Source organism: Chiloscyllium plagiosum, unplaced genomic scaffold, assembly GCF_037043375.1.
Source record: "Chiloscyllium plagiosum isolate Xiang-an unplaced genomic scaffold, Cpla_swu_hap1 HiC_scaffold_50, whole genome shotgun sequence".
Classification (NCBI taxonomy): Eukaryota; Metazoa; Chordata; class Chondrichthyes; order Orectolobiformes; family Hemiscylliidae; genus Chiloscyllium; species Chiloscyllium plagiosum.
The window spans coordinates 18839110-18862254 of NW_028270188.1; positions in this window are offsets into that span (position 1 = coordinate 18839110).

Consider the following 23145-nt stretch of genomic DNA (forward strand, 5'->3'; position numbering starts at 1 on the left):
TCTGATTGACAAAACATTTTGCCAGTTGCATTGTCTACTGCATTTTACTTCAGCAATTCAAGTGGATCCCATGCAATTTTAAAAAATTAAATTACGGTACTGAGTAATTTTTTTTAATCAAAGCAAATTGGACAGAAATAGAGAGAAAAATATCATCGTCCATAATAGAAATCGCGAAAAACGATAAAAAAATGTCATCCTAGAAATGTTAATTGCGACTTTGAATCTGCTTACAATCCAAGTATATTTTGTCTCGTTGGGATAACCTCAGTTTAGTCTTTTTCCTGTCCCGCTGAAAGTGTGCTTTGATACTGTCGAATAGCCTGATTTATAAAACATTTAATCTCTACCTCACTTCACTGCACCTGACTTCGGCCATTCAAATGGATCTCGTGCTTTTCTTCCTCATTTCCGGTATTAAGTAAATCAATGAGAAGTGATTTCCCATTTCCACCAAAGGAAATTGAACAGAAATACAAAATAAAATTTTACATTCCTCATTGAAGGTGCAGACTTTCGTCTAGATATGTTAATTGCGTCGTTGGCTTTGTATCTGATAAGAAAGCTCTGAGAATTTTTTCATTCTCCTTCAGTTCACCACATTTCAGTTGTCATCCTTTCCCCCGCAGCAACTGTTCTTTCTTCAAAAACATCCTTCACAATCGCCTGGTCATTCTCACGGGAGTGAGAATTTATTTCCGAGATTCATCCCTGCTCATCACACCTGTTTGTTCTCTCATGGCCACTTTGAACTTTGCAGCCACCGTTGTTTCACTGGCTCACTGTGGTTTCCCCTCTGATTTATTTTTCTGGCCATTTGCTGTGAAAAACGTAAAACAAAGCTCTGCACTGAAAAAAAGAAAGCAGCGATTTTGCGTCTAACAACAGTGAGCGTACTGGGCTCTTTGGAACTTCTTCCCCGAAGGTTTACACAAGAAGCTCGATTTATGATTGGTATTATTCCCTGGAAATGCAGTTTGAAACACAAACTTGTTGGTTACAAGTCATGGCCCGCATTTATCATGTTTCATTGCTCCCGTCCGCTCTTGTTCTGCTGCTCACGACATTCACAACGTAGTTACCACTACAGAATGACATGGGCACCAGGACTGCACCACTGGAGAGAATGACAAAGAAAAACAAATGGTAAAGGGAAGGATATACATTATTTTACTCTTCAGTATATCTGAATCTTTCATGCTTTCATTGGCTACTCAGCTTGTTTATGATATGTACATGCGAATTGAAAGCATTGAGTTTTATCCCTCTGATTCAGATCACCAAATGATAACACTACGTGGATCTGCCATGATACAGCTCATCAGTATATGTGCCATCATTTCCATTGCACTGTAACACAGCAACAATTCTGAAATGAGCTCAATTATACTCTGAATTATCTATGCAAATGCATTGTAAAATTAGTAATAGCTTCTGACCGTTTACAGCGATTGTAGACTTGCTCCTGGCTCAAATATGCTGACCACAATACTGGAACAATGTCGAAGACAGAGTAATCCTCAATGTGCAAGCAAGTTTACATATCACTGCAGTCATCAGCTTTTGTCTTATTGAGTGACAAGTATGAGGCGGTGAATTCCTTGAATGGACAAGTTACGAGTTGAAACCTGCGGTGTGAATGCGGCATTTAGTGTGTCGTATATTCGGCTCTGCGTTGTTTCCTTAATTCTTTTTGTTGTTTTTGTAGTTAATATTATGCATACTTAAGTAATGTATTAAATATTTATCTCGATACACATTTAGCCTGTTCTCTTCAGTCACTTTCGACTTGATTTTTTTTTATTCATATCCCCGAAAGCAGACACAATTACATGAGGCAGAGATGCATTTGGAGATTCGAGAACACCGGGATTCTGTCTGAAGAGGGGTGCAAGGGACTGATAATATCGAACGGTTGATTTTAAGAAGGGGGATGCGCTGGAAAATGTTTCAACATGATAATGCATAAATCCCTTGGGGAGACGGGTCGTATCCAGGGTTTTCACGAGAAGGGAGGGAAGACATTACTGTTTCAGCTATGATCTTTTTCAGTCCACTTGAACAGTGCCAGATGATTGACGCTGGCTCATGCACTTCCGTTGCTCAAGAAGAGGAAGAGGAATAACCCTGGAAATTATGGACAAGTAGGTCTTATATCATTGGTGGGCACAATATGGGAGAGGTTTCTGAGAGTTAGGATTTCTGATTGTTCGTTAAAACATAGTTTTGTGAGACGAAGAGTGTGGTGCTTGAAAGCCATAGCAAGTCAGGCAGCATCCGAGGAGCAGCGGAAATGACGTTTCAGGCATAAGCCCTTCATCAGGATTGTGGCTGGGAAAGGAGCTGAGTGATAAATGGAAAGCAGTCGTGTTGAGGTGAAGTTCACTGGGTAGCCAATAGGTAGATTCAGATAGGGGTGTGTGATTGTGATAGGTAGGAACAGAAGGTGGTGTGGATAGCTGGGCAGTAACATGGAGAGGTGGAACGGGTCAAGAGGGCAGTACCACGTTCAAGGTTTGAATGAGGGACGTGGTGGAGGGAGGGGAGATAAGAAAACTGGCGAAGTCTACGTTAATGCGTGTCATTCGATGGTACCAAGGCGGGTGGTGAGGTGTTCTTCCTCCTGGCGTTGTCTGGCAAGTATTTGGCAGAGAAGGAGGTCCAGGACTTACATGTCCTTAGTGGAGTGGGAAGGGAATTTGAAGTGATCAGGAACAGGACAGTGGGACTGTCTGTTGCATCTGTTCTGAGATGTTCACTGAAGCATTCCAAGCATTGCCGCCTTGTCTCCACAAAGTAGATGAAGCCATATCGCCACCAATGGACAGAGTAGATGGCGTGTTTGCAAGTACAGGTAAATCTCTGCTGGATGGGAAGGATCGTTTACGGCCTTGGATAATTTCGGGGGGGTGCGGAGGTATAGGCGAAGGTTTTACACCTCTTGCTGCGGCAAAGGGATGCTGCCGTGAACAGACGATGAGTTGGAGGAATGCGTGGATTTAACGAGGGAGTCGTTGGTGGCATCATCTCTGCAGAAAGTTGGACAGGGAAATGTATCTCTGGTGGTTGACTCTGCCTTTGGTGGCGGGTGTGGCAGAGGATTATGCGCTGTATCTGTATGTTTGGGGGTTGGAAGGTGAGGTCCAGTGGCGTTCTATTCTTATTATTATTTGGAGGCTTGGCGTTGAATGGCGAGGGTCGGAAGTGGAGAAGATGCGCTGGAACGAATTCTGTTCCTGTGGGAGGGGATGCTGTTCTCCTGAAAAAGAAACGATCTGTAGTGATCTTGAGTGGAGCTGCTCCTGCTGGATACAAATATGGCCGGGACGGAGGACTTGGGATTAAAGGAACAGCGTTTAAACAGGAGGTGGGCAGGGAACAATTGTAGACAGTTAGCTGCGGGAATGGTTAGGATTGAACCTCATGTCCGTGTTGGAAATGGACATGGAGACGTCCAGGCAGAGAAGGGAGTTGTCTGAGAATGTCTGTGAACTTGAGGTCAACGTGGAAGGTGCTTGTGACATTGATAAACTGTTAAACCTCCTCACGGTCGCACAAGGTGTAGCCCACAGAGTCATCAATATAACGAATGGAAATACATCAGAAATGGTGGAATGTTAACTCCTGAAGGCGGGTTGATCCATTATATCTGATGAAGAAGCAAGCATACCTTTGGCTCACAGTCTGACCATGGCTGCTGTTTTGGTCTGAAAATAAATGGAAGGATTCGAAGGAGAGGTTGCTGAGATTGAAGACCATTTTCGCCTCTTGAATGAGTGTGTAGGTGGAGGGATAATACTTGGATCAGCGGGAAAGGATGAAACGTTGGTTTTAGAGGTTTACACCACGGTGAAAGGATGTGAGTATGGAGTGATTGTCCATGGTGAAGATGAGGCATTGTGAGCACCAGGGAAACGAAAGCCCTTGAGGAGGTGAAATGCGTGGAGTGTATTTCCAATTTATATAGGGATGTATTGTACCAAGGGGGATAGGACATTGGCAAGATAAGGAAAGGTAGGATTTGTTGGGCATGGGTTGGCGGAAACCGTGTTTCGACAGTGGCAGTAAGGTTTATGAATTTGGGTTCAGAGATAGAAACAACCACCATGAATTTTCAGGACGATGAGACTAAAGGGTGTGCAGGAGACATCCCTGAGATGATGAGGTTGTGGATAGTATGGGAGATCATGGTTTGCTGATGGAAGGTGCGGCCGTAGCTGGGGGGCAGTAGGAGGAGGTGAAATGGCAACTGGCTTCCATGGTTTCGAAGTCAGGACACCAAATGAAGAAAGCGCACCCACAACCTCCCGTCACATGGTATTATGCTGACTTTTGGCTTGGAGTGAAGGGAACTGAGGACTGAGCACTGTGACAGTGAGAGTTCGGAGTGCGTTAAAGGGGTGGACAAGTTGAGGTGACCAAAGTGATGGCGGCAGTTCGTGTTGATGCGTTCTGGGGCGGGCAACAGTCCAGTATAATGTATCCAGCTGATACAGTATTTTGAAGGTCGCAGAAGGGATCCTCGGAGGTTGGATGGACAAAGTAAGGGCGTGGTTAGAAGCAGAACAAGAAAGTGGGATGTTGCAACACCTGTTGAACTTTTGTATCCCGGAAAGGAGTGCAATGAAGGTCAGAAATTTACTGAGGACTGAACGTTCATGCTCAGCAAGGGGGAGGTGTGAGGGATGGTTTCAAGAAGGACTCATCAAGGCTGCAATTAAGGACCTGGTGCAGAGTTAGAGTTAGGAGTTGTGGCAGAGACTGTCTCGCTGGCGAATGTGATCATGGCATTGTTAGAGACATCATCAAATGAAGTACAAATAACCATGTTCATTGGTGGGCGGAAGTGCTGCGTTCAGTGGCATCCGAGGCAATGGAAGTGTCCTTACTAACGACTTTCGTGGTGTTTTCAGCCGTGGCTGCGTTGATTGACTTCACTGAGGGTGGAAGTGCCTTAGGGGCCAGCAACATCTGGGCTGCAAGTGGCGTTGCATATAGTCTTGGCAGTGATTTCATCAGAGGGGGACAATCCTGCCTTCAAATTATATTATGGTTCCTGCAGCGTGATCGAGTTTATCTCTCGGAACGCCCTCCCTATTGGAAATGAGGCTGCTCTGAGAGCTTAAAACTCTGGCCCTCTGTCACACGTAACATGCCTTTCCAATTCTTCAATTCAGTCTTTTTCTAGTCTTAGCCTTATTCCTTCTCAGCCTTTTCTGTGACAGCAAAATACTTGCATGTCAGCCTTGTCTTCTCTTCATGTATGTTGCTGCTTGACTCTCCATCTATCTCTCTGTCCCCCCCTCTCTCTCTCTCTGTTTTTCCCTCTGTCAGTGCACCTCTCTGTCCTTCAATGTGTTTGGTGCCTCTCTCCATCAGTCTCCCTCCATTTGTAAATAATTTGATGTATCACGTATGACAAGTATCCACTTCGGTACTTTATAACTCACAACACGACCCTTCAGTATTCCAGAACACACAATATTACAGTGCATATACAGGGTGCTTAATCCCTCGTGTTTGTGCCGTCAATGGTGCAGTTCAAATTAATCACAAAGTCCTACACGTTGCCCATTTCCCTCGACGTTCACGTCCACGTTCGCCACCGACTGTTCAAGCGTCTACCGATATGCTCCTTAAACGCTGAGACCATATCTGCTTCTACCGCTACCCCGGAAGCTAGGTCCACGCCCCCTACCAACATCTGTGTTGATAAAAAAAATCTCTATCCTCTCACATCTGCTATAAACGTGTCACCTTCCACACTAAACATTGCATTTGACACTTCCAGTCTCGGACAAGAGATTGTGATTATCCACCCGATGGATGTCTCTCATAATTGTAGGGGCTGTTGTCCGTTCCCAGTCAGCTTCCGACTCCCAGCGAAGATAATCCAAATTTCTAAAACTTCTCTTTTCAGATATTATATTAAATTCCAAGAAACGACCAAGAAACTTCGATTGCACCCGCCTGAAAGCAACCAGATCGTTGTTCTGCTGTGGTGACTAAACTGTACTCATTGTAACAGTTTGCAAATATTATGGAGCTGCAACATGACTTGCCGAGTTTTGTACTCAGTGCCCCAACCTGATGAAGATAAGCATGTTGTTCGTCTTTGTTACCTTATGCAATAATAATATCACATCAAGGAGCTACGGACTTCTAACAAAGGCCCGTCCTGTGTCAATAGTCCTCTCTGAGTCATACTGTTTTTTCATACTGTCTACTTACAGTCAACGTCCTGAAGTGCGTCTGCTGCCACTTGCACAGATGATGTTTCATCTGCCATTTCTCCATCTATCTTCACACCCACACAAACAAACTAACTTATAGAGCAGAAGTCCCAGCACTCCTTACAGATTACCATTTGTTACATAATTAAAGTCAGAAACAACCCACCATAACGATACGTTCTTCCTCTGACCAAGCAAACGTTTCTAACTTGTTATTTCATTCACATGCCACCTCAGTTAATGCTATGTCCCAGTCTTCCATGCTTGCTTGAAGTTTTCGAAAAGCCCACTCAGGTAATATTATGCAAGTTAATCTGGCAGTTATGTATGTAACTTAGTGATGTAATGCATACCCGGGATCATATCACAGGGCGCCAGTCACAGATAAAGGTCGTGCACTGTGATAGGCTAGTTAATTCAGTGCGAGATAAGCTACTGCTGAAGGTGATGGTAGGACAATGTGATAGGTTATGTGTAATGTAGGGAACCAGTCTGGTAGACGATTATTAATTTAGAAAGGTAATGGAAGCCAATATGATTTGTTATGCTAATGTCATCCGATAGGCCAGGGAACAACAAATGTATGAACTGCAGTGGAACAAAGGCTTGTTGGGCAATCATGCAACGATTAGATGATTGTCACACCTTTTCCTCGCAAATTTAAATTTCTCCAAGTAATGTTTGGAAAATATTGAGTGATTCAACGACAAAAACGTTAGCATGCCAGATGAGACTCGGAGAATCATTCCCCTCTGAAAAGATGCTGCAGCTACAAGGCACTCACAGTTGTGCCGAAAGCTCTCCTGAGAAAGACAGAGTAAAAGTGCTGTCTACACACAAAAGAATGGCAAACGTTTTGCTGCTAATTTGACGATATTCTGTCAAATAAGGGAGGTTTTCAGAGTCGAAGAAGTGCAGAGAAAGCTGCTGGTGGGTCAGTCTGATCCAAAGAATGAAAGGTAATTTAAAGTTTGAGGATGTTCAGCAAAACTGCGCGGGGAGGGGGGTGATTATGTATAGAAAAGAGAGATTGTGACAAAATTCCATGTCGTGCATATAAATTCTGTTTGTTCCGCCCTGAAATAGTAACGGTAAATAAAGAATAAAAAAAAACAAGATCAGGTGACTGAACCCTCAGAGCTGGTGAGGACTGTTTTGTTGTTAGTACTATTGAATTTCAATGAAATTGAAAGCGGGCAGATTGGTAGTAGACTTAGAAGTAAAATAATAGAAACGAGACAAGTTTTCTAAAATGCTACTGGATGCTTGAAAAAAAGACTGGATGATAATCAGACCGATGTAATTCTACACATGAACAAAGGATCTGCTAAGACAGAAACGTTATCTGTGTAAGAGAGAGAGAGAAGCTCTGACTTGCAGAATGACTTTGTGTGCGTCGGTGTGTCTGTGTGTGTGTTTGAGAAAGAGAGACTCTAGAGTATAACCATTGCGGTCTGGTTTTTGTGAACAATTTCTGGTTCGTTAAATGGTCTTGTTCCCCAGAGCTCGATATGCGTGAGTATTTTGATCTTGTTTTGCACTGTAGGAATTCAAGATCGAGTTTTTCTTAAAAGTTTTTTTCAAGGAATCATCAGTGATTACTGTAATCTGCAGATGCAGTCTTGGAGTAGTATAGGTAGAACGAACGAAAATAGAATGTCTTTATTAAGTAGTTGAAACTAAGAATGTTTTGGGACTGATGAACTGATGAGGGATGACTGTGATTTGTAGAGTTGTGGAATATTCACAATAATGGTCGACTTGCTGCCGGATATGAGAGGCATACGGGAGTGGATTGTGAGAATAGAAGCAATAGATCAGCTGGACTGTAATATGTGTCAGGATGAACAAAGTTGAAATACTGCGAAAGAAATTACCAATAGAAAGAAAGGATATCATAAAAACAACCTGAACAATGGGAATAAAGAAATGAGGGTTTAATACCTTAATGGCCAAAAGAGTGTACTTAGGATGAAAATCTGTGTGATGAAATGGAAGGATTAATTAAGAATTTCAGACCTCAGGATCAATGCTTCCGTGAGTTGCTTTGGGGGTACTTGTCTGCATACGTTTAGTATTGTGACTGCGGTACCTTTACGTGGCCGTATGATACATGATGAGCTCATTATGAACTCTCAGTTTGTTCCCTTGGCCGATACCTGATAATTGTGTGGTCTCGAAGTTTGGGATGTATCTGACTCTTCCCTTTGTTTGGCATGGCACCCGTGTGATGCTTCTCCTTGAGATTGTGACCTTGCCACGGGTTTACTTTGATGTTCTGTCCCCGCTGACATTGCATCGACCGAAACGGAAGAGTGTCCTGATTCTGCGGTGCCAATGGACAGTTTTGATCAGCGACCGGGTATTCCCAATGTATTCAAGGCCAAGAATGAGATATCTGTGGGCTGGGAGTCACTTATCCCTATCATTGGTACTAGCAAGAATGCTGAGTGGATTAATTATATCTATTAAAATCATCCGAGATTTATTTATTGCTTTAATTATGGCCTTTCCGCATTAGCTGCGCAGCCGGATGGCGTGGCAGACAAGGCAGTCCTTCGACTCATTGTTGGCTGAGAAAGGTGCGCTCTGTGTACAGATTTGGGGACATTCATAGCGCGGAGGGATACTTTACACGGGCTGTAGCGAGGCTGTGGAATTTATGGAAGGAGCTTAAGGTGGATGCTGGGTCTGCCCATCGGGTCTTTTGTCTTATTGAATTGTATTTTGAGTGGATGGGGAGCTTGGTTCGTTAAGACAGGGGTTGTTGCGGGTATCCTTTTGCTTGTTGTCTTTTGCTGTCTTATACCTCTATTTGAATCTTTTCAGTGTGTCTTGCTGCGTGACAATTCTCTGTTGTTCCAGTGGACTCTGGCCCGGCCCGTGCTCCACTATGGATCCACTGCTTGACCACTATGATCTGAAATCTGGTGCAGTGATGAAGTCTTCTTCCGATGGAGACACCTGACTTGCATGTGCTTCACGCGCATTTCGATTAAGCGGAGTCTTTGGGTTTTTTTTCTATGCCAGTAATTGTGGGACAAGTTTTTGACCTGTGCTTCCAGGTGCAGAGGAAGGTTCCTTTGAGATCTGCACCCTGGAAATTGTTCTTGACCGGTTTTGCAACTATGCGATTGGATTTGGTCTTTGTGCATTCAGTTTCCTTTTATTCTTTATCTGCATGAGAACTTTTAACCTCAAAGGGATAAATGCATGGATGTTAATTTGGCATTTATACCGCTAAGTTAGTGTTGCAATGCATGCGCAGGATCTATCAGATAAGCACAGGAAAAACAACTGTCTCAAGTGCAGAGAAAGAAAAGGCGCATAGACAGACAGGGAAACGATTTTATAGCTTATCACAGCTTTGATTTCACAAGATTAAAGTTTACATTTTGAAGGATATCCCGTGTCTACTGGTTTTTCTTTGGAATATTGAGTGATTCTCCCACAACAGTACACCATGGACCCCATGCGACTTCATCTTCTCCATCAGCCTACCATGAGAAACCTGATCAAAATGTTTTATTGAAACCCATGGAAATGACATCAAGGGCGCTTCCCTCATTCATCAACTTTGTCACTTCCTTAAAGAATTCTATGAAGTTGGGAAGACATGACTTTTCCTGCACTAAAGCATGTTACCTGTCAATGCTAACACACTTTATTCCAAGTGGGAATGGATCCTATCCATCACTATCTTCTCCAGCAGCTTCACTACCACTGACGTCAGGATGACTGGGCTGTAATTACCTGGATTATCCCTGCTAGCTTTCTTCAACAAGGGTACAAAATTAGCAATTTTCCAGTCTTCCGTATCCCCACCCATCTTCAAAGATGTTGCAAAGATATCTGGTAAGACCCCATTTATTTCCTCTCTTGCATCCATCAGAAAACTGTGACAGATCCCATTCAGATCTGAGGACTTTACCACTTTAACGCCTTTTAGAACATGCACCACTTCCTCCCTGCTTATTCCGTTTTGACCGAGAGTAATCAAACATCTATCCCTCCCGTCAGCATCCGTCATATCCTTTTCCTCGATGAATACAGATGTAAAGTACTCGTTAATAATCTCACTGGTTTTCTCAGACTCCACGCATAACTTTCCTCCTTTGTCCTGAAGTGGGCTAACCCTTTTTCTATTTCACCTCTTTCTACTTATGTATGAATTTAAACAAATGGAAAAAAGTTTTCCTTAACCCTGCTTGCAAAACTGATTTCATGACACCTTTTGACCCCCTAAATCCTTCGTTTCAGATTGGTCCTACATTCACGATATTTTTCCAAAGCTTTGTTTGTTTTTAGTCGCCTCGAGCGTATGTACGCTTCTGTTACCTCATTGCTAGTCTCACGATTTTACCTGTCATTCAGGTTTCCATAACCTTGCCATTTCAGTGCCGCATTTTGTTTGTAAGAGCCAGCGTGACGAGGATAAAGATTCTCTTTAATTCTAGGTTATAGGTGCACGGCAGGAGATCAAATCATATCGTCATGCATAACCAGAATTGGAGGCAAATTATTAGAACATATGCCCACTGTTGTTCATATTGGAAAGCAAAGTTTGAAAAAAAAACTTCTTAGAGAAGCATAGATCTTACAGCTGCTCCTGGAACGACAGACATAGTTAAATATTAATTATAGATTTACTGCAGTTAATACACTCATTATAGTCTATTTATAAAAGATTTGTTTTGCATTTTGTTTAATTAACATGCAAAAAAAGCAAAAATCCAAAACATAATTCATAATTATTTTCAAACGGACATCTTTTTTTTTAAGCAAGGTGGAATATAATAATATGAGAAATGTCTGTATACGTTTTAAATTGTTTCTTTTTTCACTGCAAATGTTTTATTTTTGTTTTGAAAACCAAACCGTTTAGTTTTAACTAAGAAGTTGTGCCGAGTCCTTTCTGTCTGCCAGCCAATATCATATTCATTCTATTCCTGAATCATTAATCCTTGAATTTGACTAAAGATGGTTATAGTACGTAGGTATGGAGCAGACCCGACCACTGCATACATTTTCAACCTAATAGTTCAGACCATAACTTCGCCATTTGTTTTAGGTAAGTGTATCATGGATATCCCCAGAGAGAATTAGCTGGTCCGACTGCCGAATTTTAAGCAATCAGAACTTACTTACAAAATTATGGAATGAACACAAAATACAATACCGGATAACTTAACCTATCCGAACTTGACAGGCTATACAGACTTAACAATGCTGTTCCATACTATTTACAACATTCCCAAAAAACAAACCACTGAGTACAAAGAATAAAAAATGGCAAAAACATTACAGGTGACGATGTCAAAATGACAGAAGGAGGGGGAAAAGCGTCCAGTTTCAACTGTGACCCTGACTCAACTAAACCCCGAACTGAACTTACCTGCGCACTCAGAGTGCTGGCCACTCTCGCTTGGTTGTACCAGTTCATTTTTAAGTCATTTGCATGAAACATTATAGGCTTGGTATAAACAAAAGGGCACCAGTGATCCACTCAACCTTCAGACATGCTGGATCCTTGGGTTGGTTTGGAATTCTCTGAAAAATTCAAGGACATTATAACATTTTAAAAGGACTCCCCACCAACCCCCTAAAAAATTGACCATCATTATCCAAAGAATGTTTCATTCGTCAAAACCGACCAATGTTTGGTTAATACTCTAAAAGAACGTATATTCACTCACTGTAAATATGCAAATGTGTGCAACGAACTTCGGATACAGACTTTCGTACTCCAACCACTGAACCCCTTCGGTGTTGTAATCATTAACACCTTCTCCAAATGCTTTCCTTCCTTATCAACATACCGTATGTGCCTATTCACATTCTCACCCTGTGAGATTTCTTTCTTTCTGGAGTTCCTAACAAGAATTTCACCTGTTCAATTTCCTTTAGAATTGAACGTGTACACAAAAACTTGGTTTTAAATGTTCACGTATCGATTGAATTAACAATATCACCTTAACCCTGAGACCAAAATTTCAAATTTTTGATTTCTTGCCCGTTAGCGAGTTCTTTGCATGATGTCATGGTTTAAAATGCGGTCGAGAAAACTCCCCAGCTCTGTTTAATCTCTCCCTAAAATTTGACACAATATCCATTTCTGTGGTACCTGCATTCTGATTTCGGAATTTCTCCTTAATCAATTTTAACGGTCCTTTCAATTCATGCTCAAACACTAATTCAAATGGACTGAATTTGGACGATTCATTTGGTGCATCTCTGATCATAAATGTGACAAACGGAATTCCTTTATCCCAATTCATGGGACATCCTTGACATATGCATCAAAATTGTCTTTAATGTTTGAGGACACCTGTCTAGCCCTCCATGAGATTCTGGATGGTATGCAGTAGATTTGACTTGTTTTATACATAATATGTCAAGAAGGACTCTGAATACTAGGGATGTGAAGTCTGAACCTGGATCACACTGTTTCTGTATTGGTAGTCCTTTTCTAATTGCAAATTTGAATAATTCGTCAATAATTCTTTCAACTGTAATAGTACATAATAGGTTGGCCTCTAGAAAACAATTAATACATGCATTATGGTTAAGAAATAGTGATTCCATCTTTTCGTGTGAGTTAGGCCACCGAAGAAATCAATTAAGACTCTTGTAAAAAGATCCTCAAATTCTGAAATCGGTACGAAAGATGCAGGTTTGATTATCGCCAGTGGTTTTCCAATTCTCTGGCATGCATGGCATGTGTGACAAAATTCAACTACGTCCTTCTGCAATAGAGGCCAGTCAAACTGTTTTTGTACTTTAGCCTGTGTTTTCCTAACTCCTAAATGACCTCCAAGTGGTTGCACATGCGCCACTCACAGCACCTCCCTTCCATACCCCACTGGCAAGATAATGTAATGAATACATGCCCATTTGTCATCAGGTTAAATATGTGATTGTCCGCATTTCCTCATTAAGACATGATTTTTCAAATGATGACACCCAGGGATACATCCAGTGCCGCCCCAGCCCCACTGTATGAGTTTTTTGATACCAGTGCTTTAAATGTTCATTTTTCTCATGTAACTAAATTAGTTTAGTTGAGTTAAAATGTTACATGGTCACCTGTTTGTTCCTGTTTTGTCTCAAATAGCTGAGCAAAGTCTCTGCTGATGCGACATCAGCTTCATTATCTGTAGCTTCTCTATTCTGTTTAAAATGGTGAATTTGTGACCTTGTTAAAACACAATCAGGAAAGATTCCAGAATGAGTGCCTGACTTGCTTCAGTTTCCTGCGTCTCCACTGGCTGTTCAACCACAGTAGGCAGCACTCCAACTGGTCAATAAGCTACATCATTCAGAAGGACAAATTAGATTCCCGAAGGTGAGAGTTTGTCCAGTTCTCCTAACACAAATTCTCAATTTTTTCTGGACGTTCTCACGTCACGTTTCATAACTAAGCTCTTTATTTTGGTCTTAAACGCTCTCTGTTTTTCTTTTTCCTTTTTCTTCAACTAAATCCATTTGTTGTTTTACTATTTCTTCTGCTAAAACCGTTCTCTTGCTTTCTCTTCTGATTTTCATCGAAATTCAAAATGTTTTATTTCTGGAGCAAGCTCAAGCTACTCTATTTTCATTTGAGGTTGTGCCATCTCTACAGATCCTGATGGATTTTCAGCAAATTTAAAAGCTGAGATACTGCAGCGAACCTCCCATTTGTCCTCACGTTAGGAATTAGCTTCAATGCCAGCTTGTCTCCTAATTCCAGAAGCTTGGTCTTATTAGGTTTTTGTGAAAACCTCAATGTCACTGCTTCCACCTCCAGAACGTTCTTGCTGACTGAAATATTCATTGCTGTTCGAAGATATTTTTACTAAACCAAATGAACACCTGAAATAAAAGACACCAACACCTCCCACTCTCTACCTAAATCCGGCATTGAACCCACAATGTATTATGGACCAGGCCCAACGGCTGAAAACAGTTTTAAGCTGGTCGCACTTGCCGTAACTTATTTTTGTTGAAAGTAAGTGTACAGTGTCTCCTGCTGGAGTGAATTAGTTGGTCAGACTGCCGAGGTTTAAACAAACAGAAATCATTCTGAAGGAGACGGAATGGAGCACAACGAACCGAAAACAGTATACCCGAACAAACCGTCCTCTTAGAACATGACAGACTACCCTGAAGTAATAACGTTGCTCGAAAATACGAGCAAAAATCGCAATAAATGAACCCCTTTACACAAAAAATATACATGACACAAAAAGAACACTTGTCAGAAGCGCAGAAGGAGGCGTGACCGTTCAGTTTCAAGTGACATTCTCTCAAAGAACTCCCGCACTGAAATGAAATGCCCAGCTGCAGACGTGTCCATGTTCCCTTGATTATAAGTGTTTATTAAGGCGTTGAAAGCCTTCTGACTGCGGCATTATCTGTTGGGTATAAACAAACGGACCCCTAATTACCATTCAAATATTTTAAAACTTGGATCGTTTAGTTCCTCCCTGAAAAAAAATCAAGGATAACATAACCTTGTCAAAAAGACCAGCTTTGTTACAGCATGCTACATTTGGCTTTATTTAAGATAGAAACTTGCCTCCGAGATGAATGTCCAGCGAAATCCACACTTCCTGTATCTCGTCAGGACAAATATGTCCACTGTAAATCTATTGGTAGGTACGTGTTCCAGTGAAGGAGAGCTCAGCACAGTAGCAACATCGTGATTGATTTTTTCGGGGGGGGGGGGGGGGCGTGGTATGGGATCAGGCAACTGCGGCATTGAAAACGGAAAAAAACAGCACTATCATCTAGCCAGTGATAAGAAACATTTATCATTCTCCCTCCCGACTAACGTCACGACGGAAAATGGGAATGGAAGATGAAACCAATTGACAACGATCTGGATTAGTGGTGATGGAAGAGCACGGCAGTTCAGGCAGTATCCAAGAAGCAGTAAAATCGACGTTTCGGGTAAAAAGTTCTTCATTACCAATAGAGGCAGAGAGCCTGAAGGGTGGAGAGATAGGTGAGAGGAGGGTGGGGAGAAAGTAGTATAGATTACAATAGTTGAGTGGGGGAGGGGATGAAGGTGATACGTCGGGGGGAGGGGGAGTGGATAGGTGGAAAAGAAGATAAGCAGGTAGGACAAGCCAGGACAACTCATGGGGGTAGTGATGAGCTAGAAGTTTGGCACTGGGGTGAGGTGGGGAAGGGGAAATGAGGAAACTGTTAAAGTCCACATTGATGCCCTGGGGTTGAAGTGTTCCGAGGCGGAAGATGAGGCGTTCTTGCTCCAGGCGTCTGGTGGTGAGGGAGCGGCGGTGAAGGAGCCCAAGGACCTCCATGTCCTCGGCAGAGTGGGAGGGGGAGTTGTAATGTTGGGCCACAGGGCGGTATGTTTGATTGGTGCGGGTGTCCCGGAGATGTTCGTAAAGCGCTCTGCTAGGAGGCGTCCAGTCTCCCCAATGTAGAGGAGATCGCATCGGGAGCAACGGAAACAATAAATGATATTGGTGGATGTGCAGGTAAAACTTTGATGGATGTGGAAGGCTCCTTCAGGACCTTGGATGGAGGTGAGGGAGGAGGTGTGGGCGCAGGTTTTGCAATTCCTGTGGTGGCAGGGGAAGGTGCCAGGATGGGAGGTTGGGTTGAAGGGTTGCGTCGACCTGACAGGGAGTCATGGAGGGAACGGTCTTTGCGGAAGGCGGAAAGGGTTGGGGAGGGAAATATATTCCTGGTGGTGGGGTCAGTTTGGAGGTGGCAGAAATGTCAGGGAATGATTTAGCTTATGCGAAGGTTGGTAGTGTGGAAGGTGAGCACCAGGGGCGTTCTGTCCTTGTTACGGTTAGAGGGTTGGGATCTGAGGGCGGAGGTGCGGGATGTGGACGAGATGCGTTGGAGGGCATCTTTAACCATGTGGGAAGGGAAATTGCGATCTCGGACGCCATTAGCCATGCGGCTGCTGCAGCTACCAGCCCTACGCTGATTGATGATGTCACTTCCGCCCCATCATGGCCACTCCCACAGACACTTCGGCCCCTCACAATTCCTCCTGCACCACACTTGACATCAAATCCGCCCCTCACATCATCGCTGATGTCACACACTCATTGACTTCTGCCCCCTCCACTGCCGTGGTCACCACCACTACCGCCCCCACAAACGCTACTCACCTGCATTCTGCTGACACGCCCCCCTACAGATACAACTGTCACCGACCCCGCCCCAGAACCCTGAGGGGAACACTAACCCAGCTCATGACTCCACCCCATTCCCCCCATCACCACACCCACTCCAGTTACAGGCTATGTCCCCACTCCAGGCTCCACATTCACACCAGATCCCAGCTCCAGCCCTGCCGAGTGTTTATCATCCCTCCAGACCTTCCCCTCACTGAGAGCAAACGATCAGTCCTCAGCAAAGGACTCACCTTCATCCCCCTCCGTCCACGCAACAAAGAATTTAATACACGCCGTGACGTCGAACTATTCTTCCGCTGCCTCTGCCTCCAGGTTAACTTTCACAATCAGGACTCCGCGCCCACCATCCGAAGACACCTTCGCCTACCTCCAACACATTGCATCCACCTGGACTCCCCGTGCTGGCCTATTACCTGCCCTCGACCTCTTCATTTCCAACTGCCGCCGGGACATTAACCACCTCAAACTGTCCACCTCCCTCTCCCACTCCAACCTCTCAGCCTCACAACGCGCAGCCCTCCAATCCGTCTGCTACAATCCTGACCTCACCATTAAGCCAAAAGATAAAGGGGGCGCAGTGGTACTCTGGCGCACTGACCCCTACACCGCTTAAGCCACATGCCAACTCGAGGACACCTCTTCCTAACGCCCCCTCGACCATGACCCCACCCCCATCACCAAACCATCATTGCCGAGACCATACAGAATCTCATCAGCCCAGGAAATCTCCCACCCACAGCTTCCAACCTCATAGTTCGGGAACCCCGCACTGCCCGTTTCTCCCTCCTTCCCAACATCCACAAGCCTGACCACCCTGGCCGATCCATTGTCCCAGCATGTTCCTGCCCCACTGAACTCATTTCTACGTACCTCGACACTGTCCTATCTCTCCTCGTCCAGGAACTCTCCTCATACCTTCGATACACCACCCAAGCCCTCCAGCTCCTCCAAAACTTCTGTTTGCACGGGTCCAATGCCTCATCTTCACCATGGGTAGCCAATCCCGCTACACTTCCATTCGCCATAATCAGGGCCTCCAAGCCCTCCGTTTCTTCCTCTCCTGACGTCCCCAACAGTACCCTTCCACCGACACTCTCATTCGTTTGGCCGAACGCTTAACCATTTCTCTTTTGTATCCTCCCAATTCCTACAGACCAAAGGGGTAGACATGTGCATCCGCAAGGGCCCACCTATGCCTGTCTCTTTGTTGGCTCCGTCGAATAGTCGGTCTTCCGTAATTACACCGGCCCCACTCCCCACCTCTTCCTCCGCTACACTGATGACTGCATTGGCGCCACCTCGTGCTCTCGCGAAGAGGTTGAGCAATTCTTCAAATTCAACAGCACATTCTCCCCTGACATTAAAGATACCTGGGCCATCTCTGACACCTCCCTCCCCTTCCTCGACCTCTCCATCTCCATTAATGTCGACCGACTTGATTCCAACATTTTTTACAAACCCACCAACTCCCGCAGCTATCTGGATTACACCTCTTCCCACCCCACCTACTGCAAAGATGTCATCCCGTATTCCCAATTCCTCCGCCTCCGCCGTATCTGCTTCCAGGAGGACCAGTTCCACCATAGAACACGCCAGATAGCCTCCTTCTTTAGAGTTCGCATCAATGTGGACTTCAACAGTTTCCTCATTTACCCCTCCCCACCTCACCTCAGTGCCAAACTTCCAGCTCAGCACTGTCCTCATGACTTGTCTTGACTTGTCCTACCTGACTATTTTGTTTTCCACATGTCCACTCCACTCTCCCCACCCGAACTATCACCTTCATTCCCTCTCCCACTCACCTACTGTACTCTATGCTACCTTCTCCCCACCCCCACCCTCCTCTCACTTATCTCTCCACACTTAAGGCTCTCTGCCTGTATTCCTGATGAAGGGCTTTTGCCCGAATTTCGATTTTACTGCTCCTCGAATGTTGCCTGAATTGCTGTGTTCCTCCAGCACCACTAATCCAGAATCTGGTTTCCTGCATCTGCAGTCATTATTTTTATCCAATTGGCAGCGATTTCAGCATTCATTCCAGTACAGTTCTTATTGTGAAATACATGTGCCATGTTGCAAGGGGTTAACCAGAAGTGTTTCCACTGTGACTGTGATTGATGTCAGTCTCCATGGATTCTATTTTTTTCTCTGGAGGGTTTACCTTTTCTATGAGTTAGGGGGTTCTTGAAATGTTTATTCCCATTGTAACAGTAGATGTATGACCTCCGACACTGACAGGGATCAGCAGCAACAGATACAGCGAGAAGAGAAGTCAGACCCTGGGGATAGTCTGGAATGCTACAGCAATAGATCAAAATCAGAGAACAGAAGCTTGGTATGTTGGAACAATGGAGCAAAGTTTGAGAACAGCAGACTGCAAAGTTGCATAAACGGATCCGAATCTGAGAACAATAAACTGGGAAGTTACTAAAGTGGATCCAGATCTGAGAATAGCAAACTGGAATGCTGCAGTCAGAGACAGCAGGTTATCCACGGCTATTTTCTATCTTTCCTAGGTTTGGTAGACATTATCCGATCGGATATTCGGTGCACTGCTGATTATTCCGTTGGTCTACTATCCCATTCTCGCTACTGTTGTTGTTTCTGATATGTTTCTCCATCACTATTAATTTCCTAATCCCAAACACCTGTGGTGAACTTCTTTGCAATTTCATTATCTTTCTTTGGCAAAGATGGAAAAAATTGCCATCAGTTCCAATTGCAAACGACATTTCTAATCACATATTTGCGAAGGCCCACACCACCCCGCCCACGCCTGTCAAACATCTGAGAAGAGGACTGGTAGCATTCCCAAATTTCAAAGGCCCTGATCCGAAATTCGCGGCTCCACACCCACCTACAGATGACAGCGACACTGTCTGAGAGTAGTAATTTCGTTGGAGATGTAATAGAGAGGCGCAGGATATTACATTAAAAACAATGGTCCACATCCTCTCGCAGAAGATAGAGACACTGTGCCAGAGTAGTTAGGTCACTGGAGACGTAATTAAAAGGGAAAGGTTATTCCACGAAAGACACTGTTACACATACTCCCACCAACGATATTGACACTGTGTCAGTGTATTAATGTCGCTGGAGGCATAATTCAGACAGATTTTTACTCGAAAGATACAGTTTCGCATCGTCCTATAGATGACAGGAACATTGTGTCAGAGTAGCAATGTCGCTGGAGATGTGATTCAAAGGAGCAGGTTATTATACTAAAAGCACTGTTTACCATCCTCCAACAGTAACAAGAACACTGCATTAGAGTAGTAACGTCGCTGGAGATGTAATTTAGAGGGAAATGTTTTTACACTAAATTTTGTGTTTTGCATCATCCCATAGATGACAGTGTCACTCTGTCGGAGTAGTATTAACGCTGGACATGTACTTCAGAGTCCCAGGCTATTAAAAGAAAGGTACTGTTTCACTTCTTCCACAGGTAGGAAGGAAACTGTGTCAGAGTTTAATGTCGTTGCAGACAAAATTCAAATGGAACAGGTTATTACGGTAAAGACACTGTTTCATATCCTCCCACAGATCACAGGGGCACCTTGTCGGAGTCAGGATGTTGCTGGAAATGCAGTTCAGAGGGAAATGATATTTCACTAAAGGAACTGTTTCATAGTATCCCACAGCTGATACGGGCACTGTGCCAGAGTAGAAACGTCTCTGGAGATGTCATTCTCAACGAAAGACTATTGCACGAAAGATACGTTTTCACATCTCCTACAGATGATAGAGACACTGTGTCAAAGTAATAATATCACTGGAGATGCAATTCGCAGGCCCAGGTTATTACACAAAGCACTCTGTTTCAAATCCTACCATAGATGATATGAGTACGTAAAATCAAATGGCAGCTATTGGAAATAAAATCGAATTGCATGAATATCAACCATAAGACTGCCAATATTTTCTCCAATTTTCAATATTTTTCACTTCTATCATGTGGAAAATAAATCTTTCATTATTACCTAGCCTAGTTTAAGACTGATTGCAGACCCACAGAAACATGCTTGGCTCTGGACCCATCTGAAGAAATAGTTTCATAGTAAATGGCATTTAGTGAGGTCAACAAACGTCTGCGATCCGAGCAGCCCATATAATAACAACATTACTTATGAATTAATGAAAGAATGATGCTAAATATAGGAAACAATAAAGACGAGCAAGTGCCAGAGAATCTAATTTGGCAGGCTCGAATGAAAAAAAACACAGGTGGCACTGTGAGTCCGATGACCATAGATCAGAACTGACCGCAGCTGGGGAAGAGCGTGATTGATGCTGGTCACAAGGACGTCTGTTCTGAAGTGGAGCAGGAGCGATTTGAATGGGTAGAGAAAGATAGAGATTAAAGAAAAATCAAAAACCGGGATGATTGACAATCAGTTAGAGTGGAACTGAAAAACGCGATTAATTTAATTTATTTTTCTCCGGTTCCCATCTTCGAGAATATCGTGCCCATGTAGGTTATACATTAAAATCATTGTTAAAGTGAGATATGTCCCTTTGCCTCTATGCCCTGAGTGTGATCACTTTATTTTGTTCATTAACGGGATGCTGTGCCAGCATTTAATTTCCTTTCACAATTGTTCCTTTGAAAATGTTAGTGAGCTGCCTTCTTGACACATTGCAGTCCGTGGGTTTTAAGTAGTCAGTCAGTGCTTAGATACATGTGGTTTCATTTCTTTGAAGCTTTGTAGTGAAGTAATATAACTGAGTGGCTGGCCTGCCATTTCAACGTGAATTCCAAAGTCAACCACACTGCAGGAGTCACATGTCAGTCCAACCAGGAAAAGGTAGTAGATTTTCTTCCATGGAGGATGTTAGACAGCCATGTAGGTCTTCTTTACGACCGTGAGCAAAGGTTTCATAGTTTCGTTTGATTCTTCATTCCCGATATTTTATTTCATCCAAATTCCACCATTTGCTGTCGTGGGATTCGAATCCGTGACTTCGGACATTACCAGGGTTCCTAGATTAATAATCTTGAAATAATACCGTGAGGCCATGTTCTCCCCAGCATCTCCAACCGTCTTCATTGGCAACTTTGTTGTTGCTGATAATGTAGTTGTGCTTGAAGCAGTGCTGTTTGCAAGGTAGTTCAAATGTTTTGGCAAAATATACGATCATTCCTAATTTTTTATTTACTAGAAGGTTAGAGGATCGGACGTGGTCTCGGCGAAAATGAACTGGTTGGCCTTCGTGATGACTCAATGACAGAATTCACAAAGTAATCTGCACATTCCATGATGTGCTGTCCTTCGTGGCAAAATTATTAAAGTATAGGGGTGAATATGCCTTCCTATAGTAGTAATGTGTTGTTATGACAATACTTGTGACACTGTGTACAGATGTTCCCATCATTTAAAGGAATGATATTTTTTCCACAGAGGGACAATGTAAAGTAGCTTCACCAGAATAATCTCTTTGGTGATGGTCCCATGCGGTAAGCGTGAAGGAAACGTGGTTTTAGTCTGGATGGTTATAACTGACTAAAAGGTGTTTATATTAAAACTTGAGTGCTTTGTACCAACAGAGTTAATTCAGAAACGAAACATTGATAGCGTGAAATGTAACACATGTTTTCACGCAATTCGCGTTTTCACATTTGGACAAAGAAATAGAAAGGAAATGTTTAAAATGTGGGTTCAAGGGCAGGAAAATGCTGTAAGCGTGGATGTACATTTTCGTCGACAAGGACCGGTTTGGGCTGAAGAACCTGTCTCCGTTCTGTAGCACTCTATGACTGTAAGATATTTGCTGCGTAGAGCCCAATGTTGTGCGAGTAAGAGCTTCAGGTTCTAAATGTCTCCCACCGTCTCAATGCGCAGTTGCTGTGTGTACCTGCATCGAGCGTCATATTTTTCCCAAGTCTGTCAACAACCACTCTCTGAAAGAGTTAAACATTCCCACCCGCTTCTGACTTCCAAACCGAGCACTAACCTATCTTCTCCGAGATGAAAGATGCCTCGTTGTGACTTGGCACAAACTATATTAACGTAACACGTATGTACCATTAGCATCAGAGCCAGGAGGAGTAATGTGGAGAAGTCTTCCTGTGCAGTCCCTGTTTCATTGGATTGTCATCTCGGAGCATCAATGTCAACCTCCTGCTATTGCGTTTCAATGGCCTCTTCAGTTAATGTGTTAGTGTCTCAAGTGGCTGGATGACCTCCTCCTTGTCCAGGGAAGACGTTCAATGACAGTATTGGACGTCCCGTGGTTCCTCCTTATCAGCGTGCTGGACTCACTGGACTCCTTAAATTCCTTTGTAATTGGTGGCAAACAGGAAATTGAGGGACTCTGCACGATAGGCAGCAACATGAGGTGGAGAAGTCAACATTTCAGGTAAAACCGTTCTTCAGGACTTCGGGTGGTTTCGGAGCACCTGCAGTTAAAGAGGGAAGGAGTGGTTCGGGTGGCGAAAACAGTAGAATGATGAGGTAGGAATAGGTGAACAGGCGTCGTGGGTTCAACTTGATCGGTTGATGGGAGGGGTGAATCTGGTAGGTAGCTGGGAGACAGGGTGGTTCGGTGGAATGGCAGGCAGGACGTGAGACTGGAAAGGGAGTTGGGGCATGGTTGGGAAGAGTATTTGAAATTGGAGAACTTACTGTTGAGTCCTCCAGATTGTAGACTGCCAAGGTGGAATATAAGCTGTGAGAACATTGAACATTGCAGTACAGTTCAAGTCCTTCGGCCCTCAATGTTGCTCCGATCTGTGAAACCAATTTGAAGCCCTT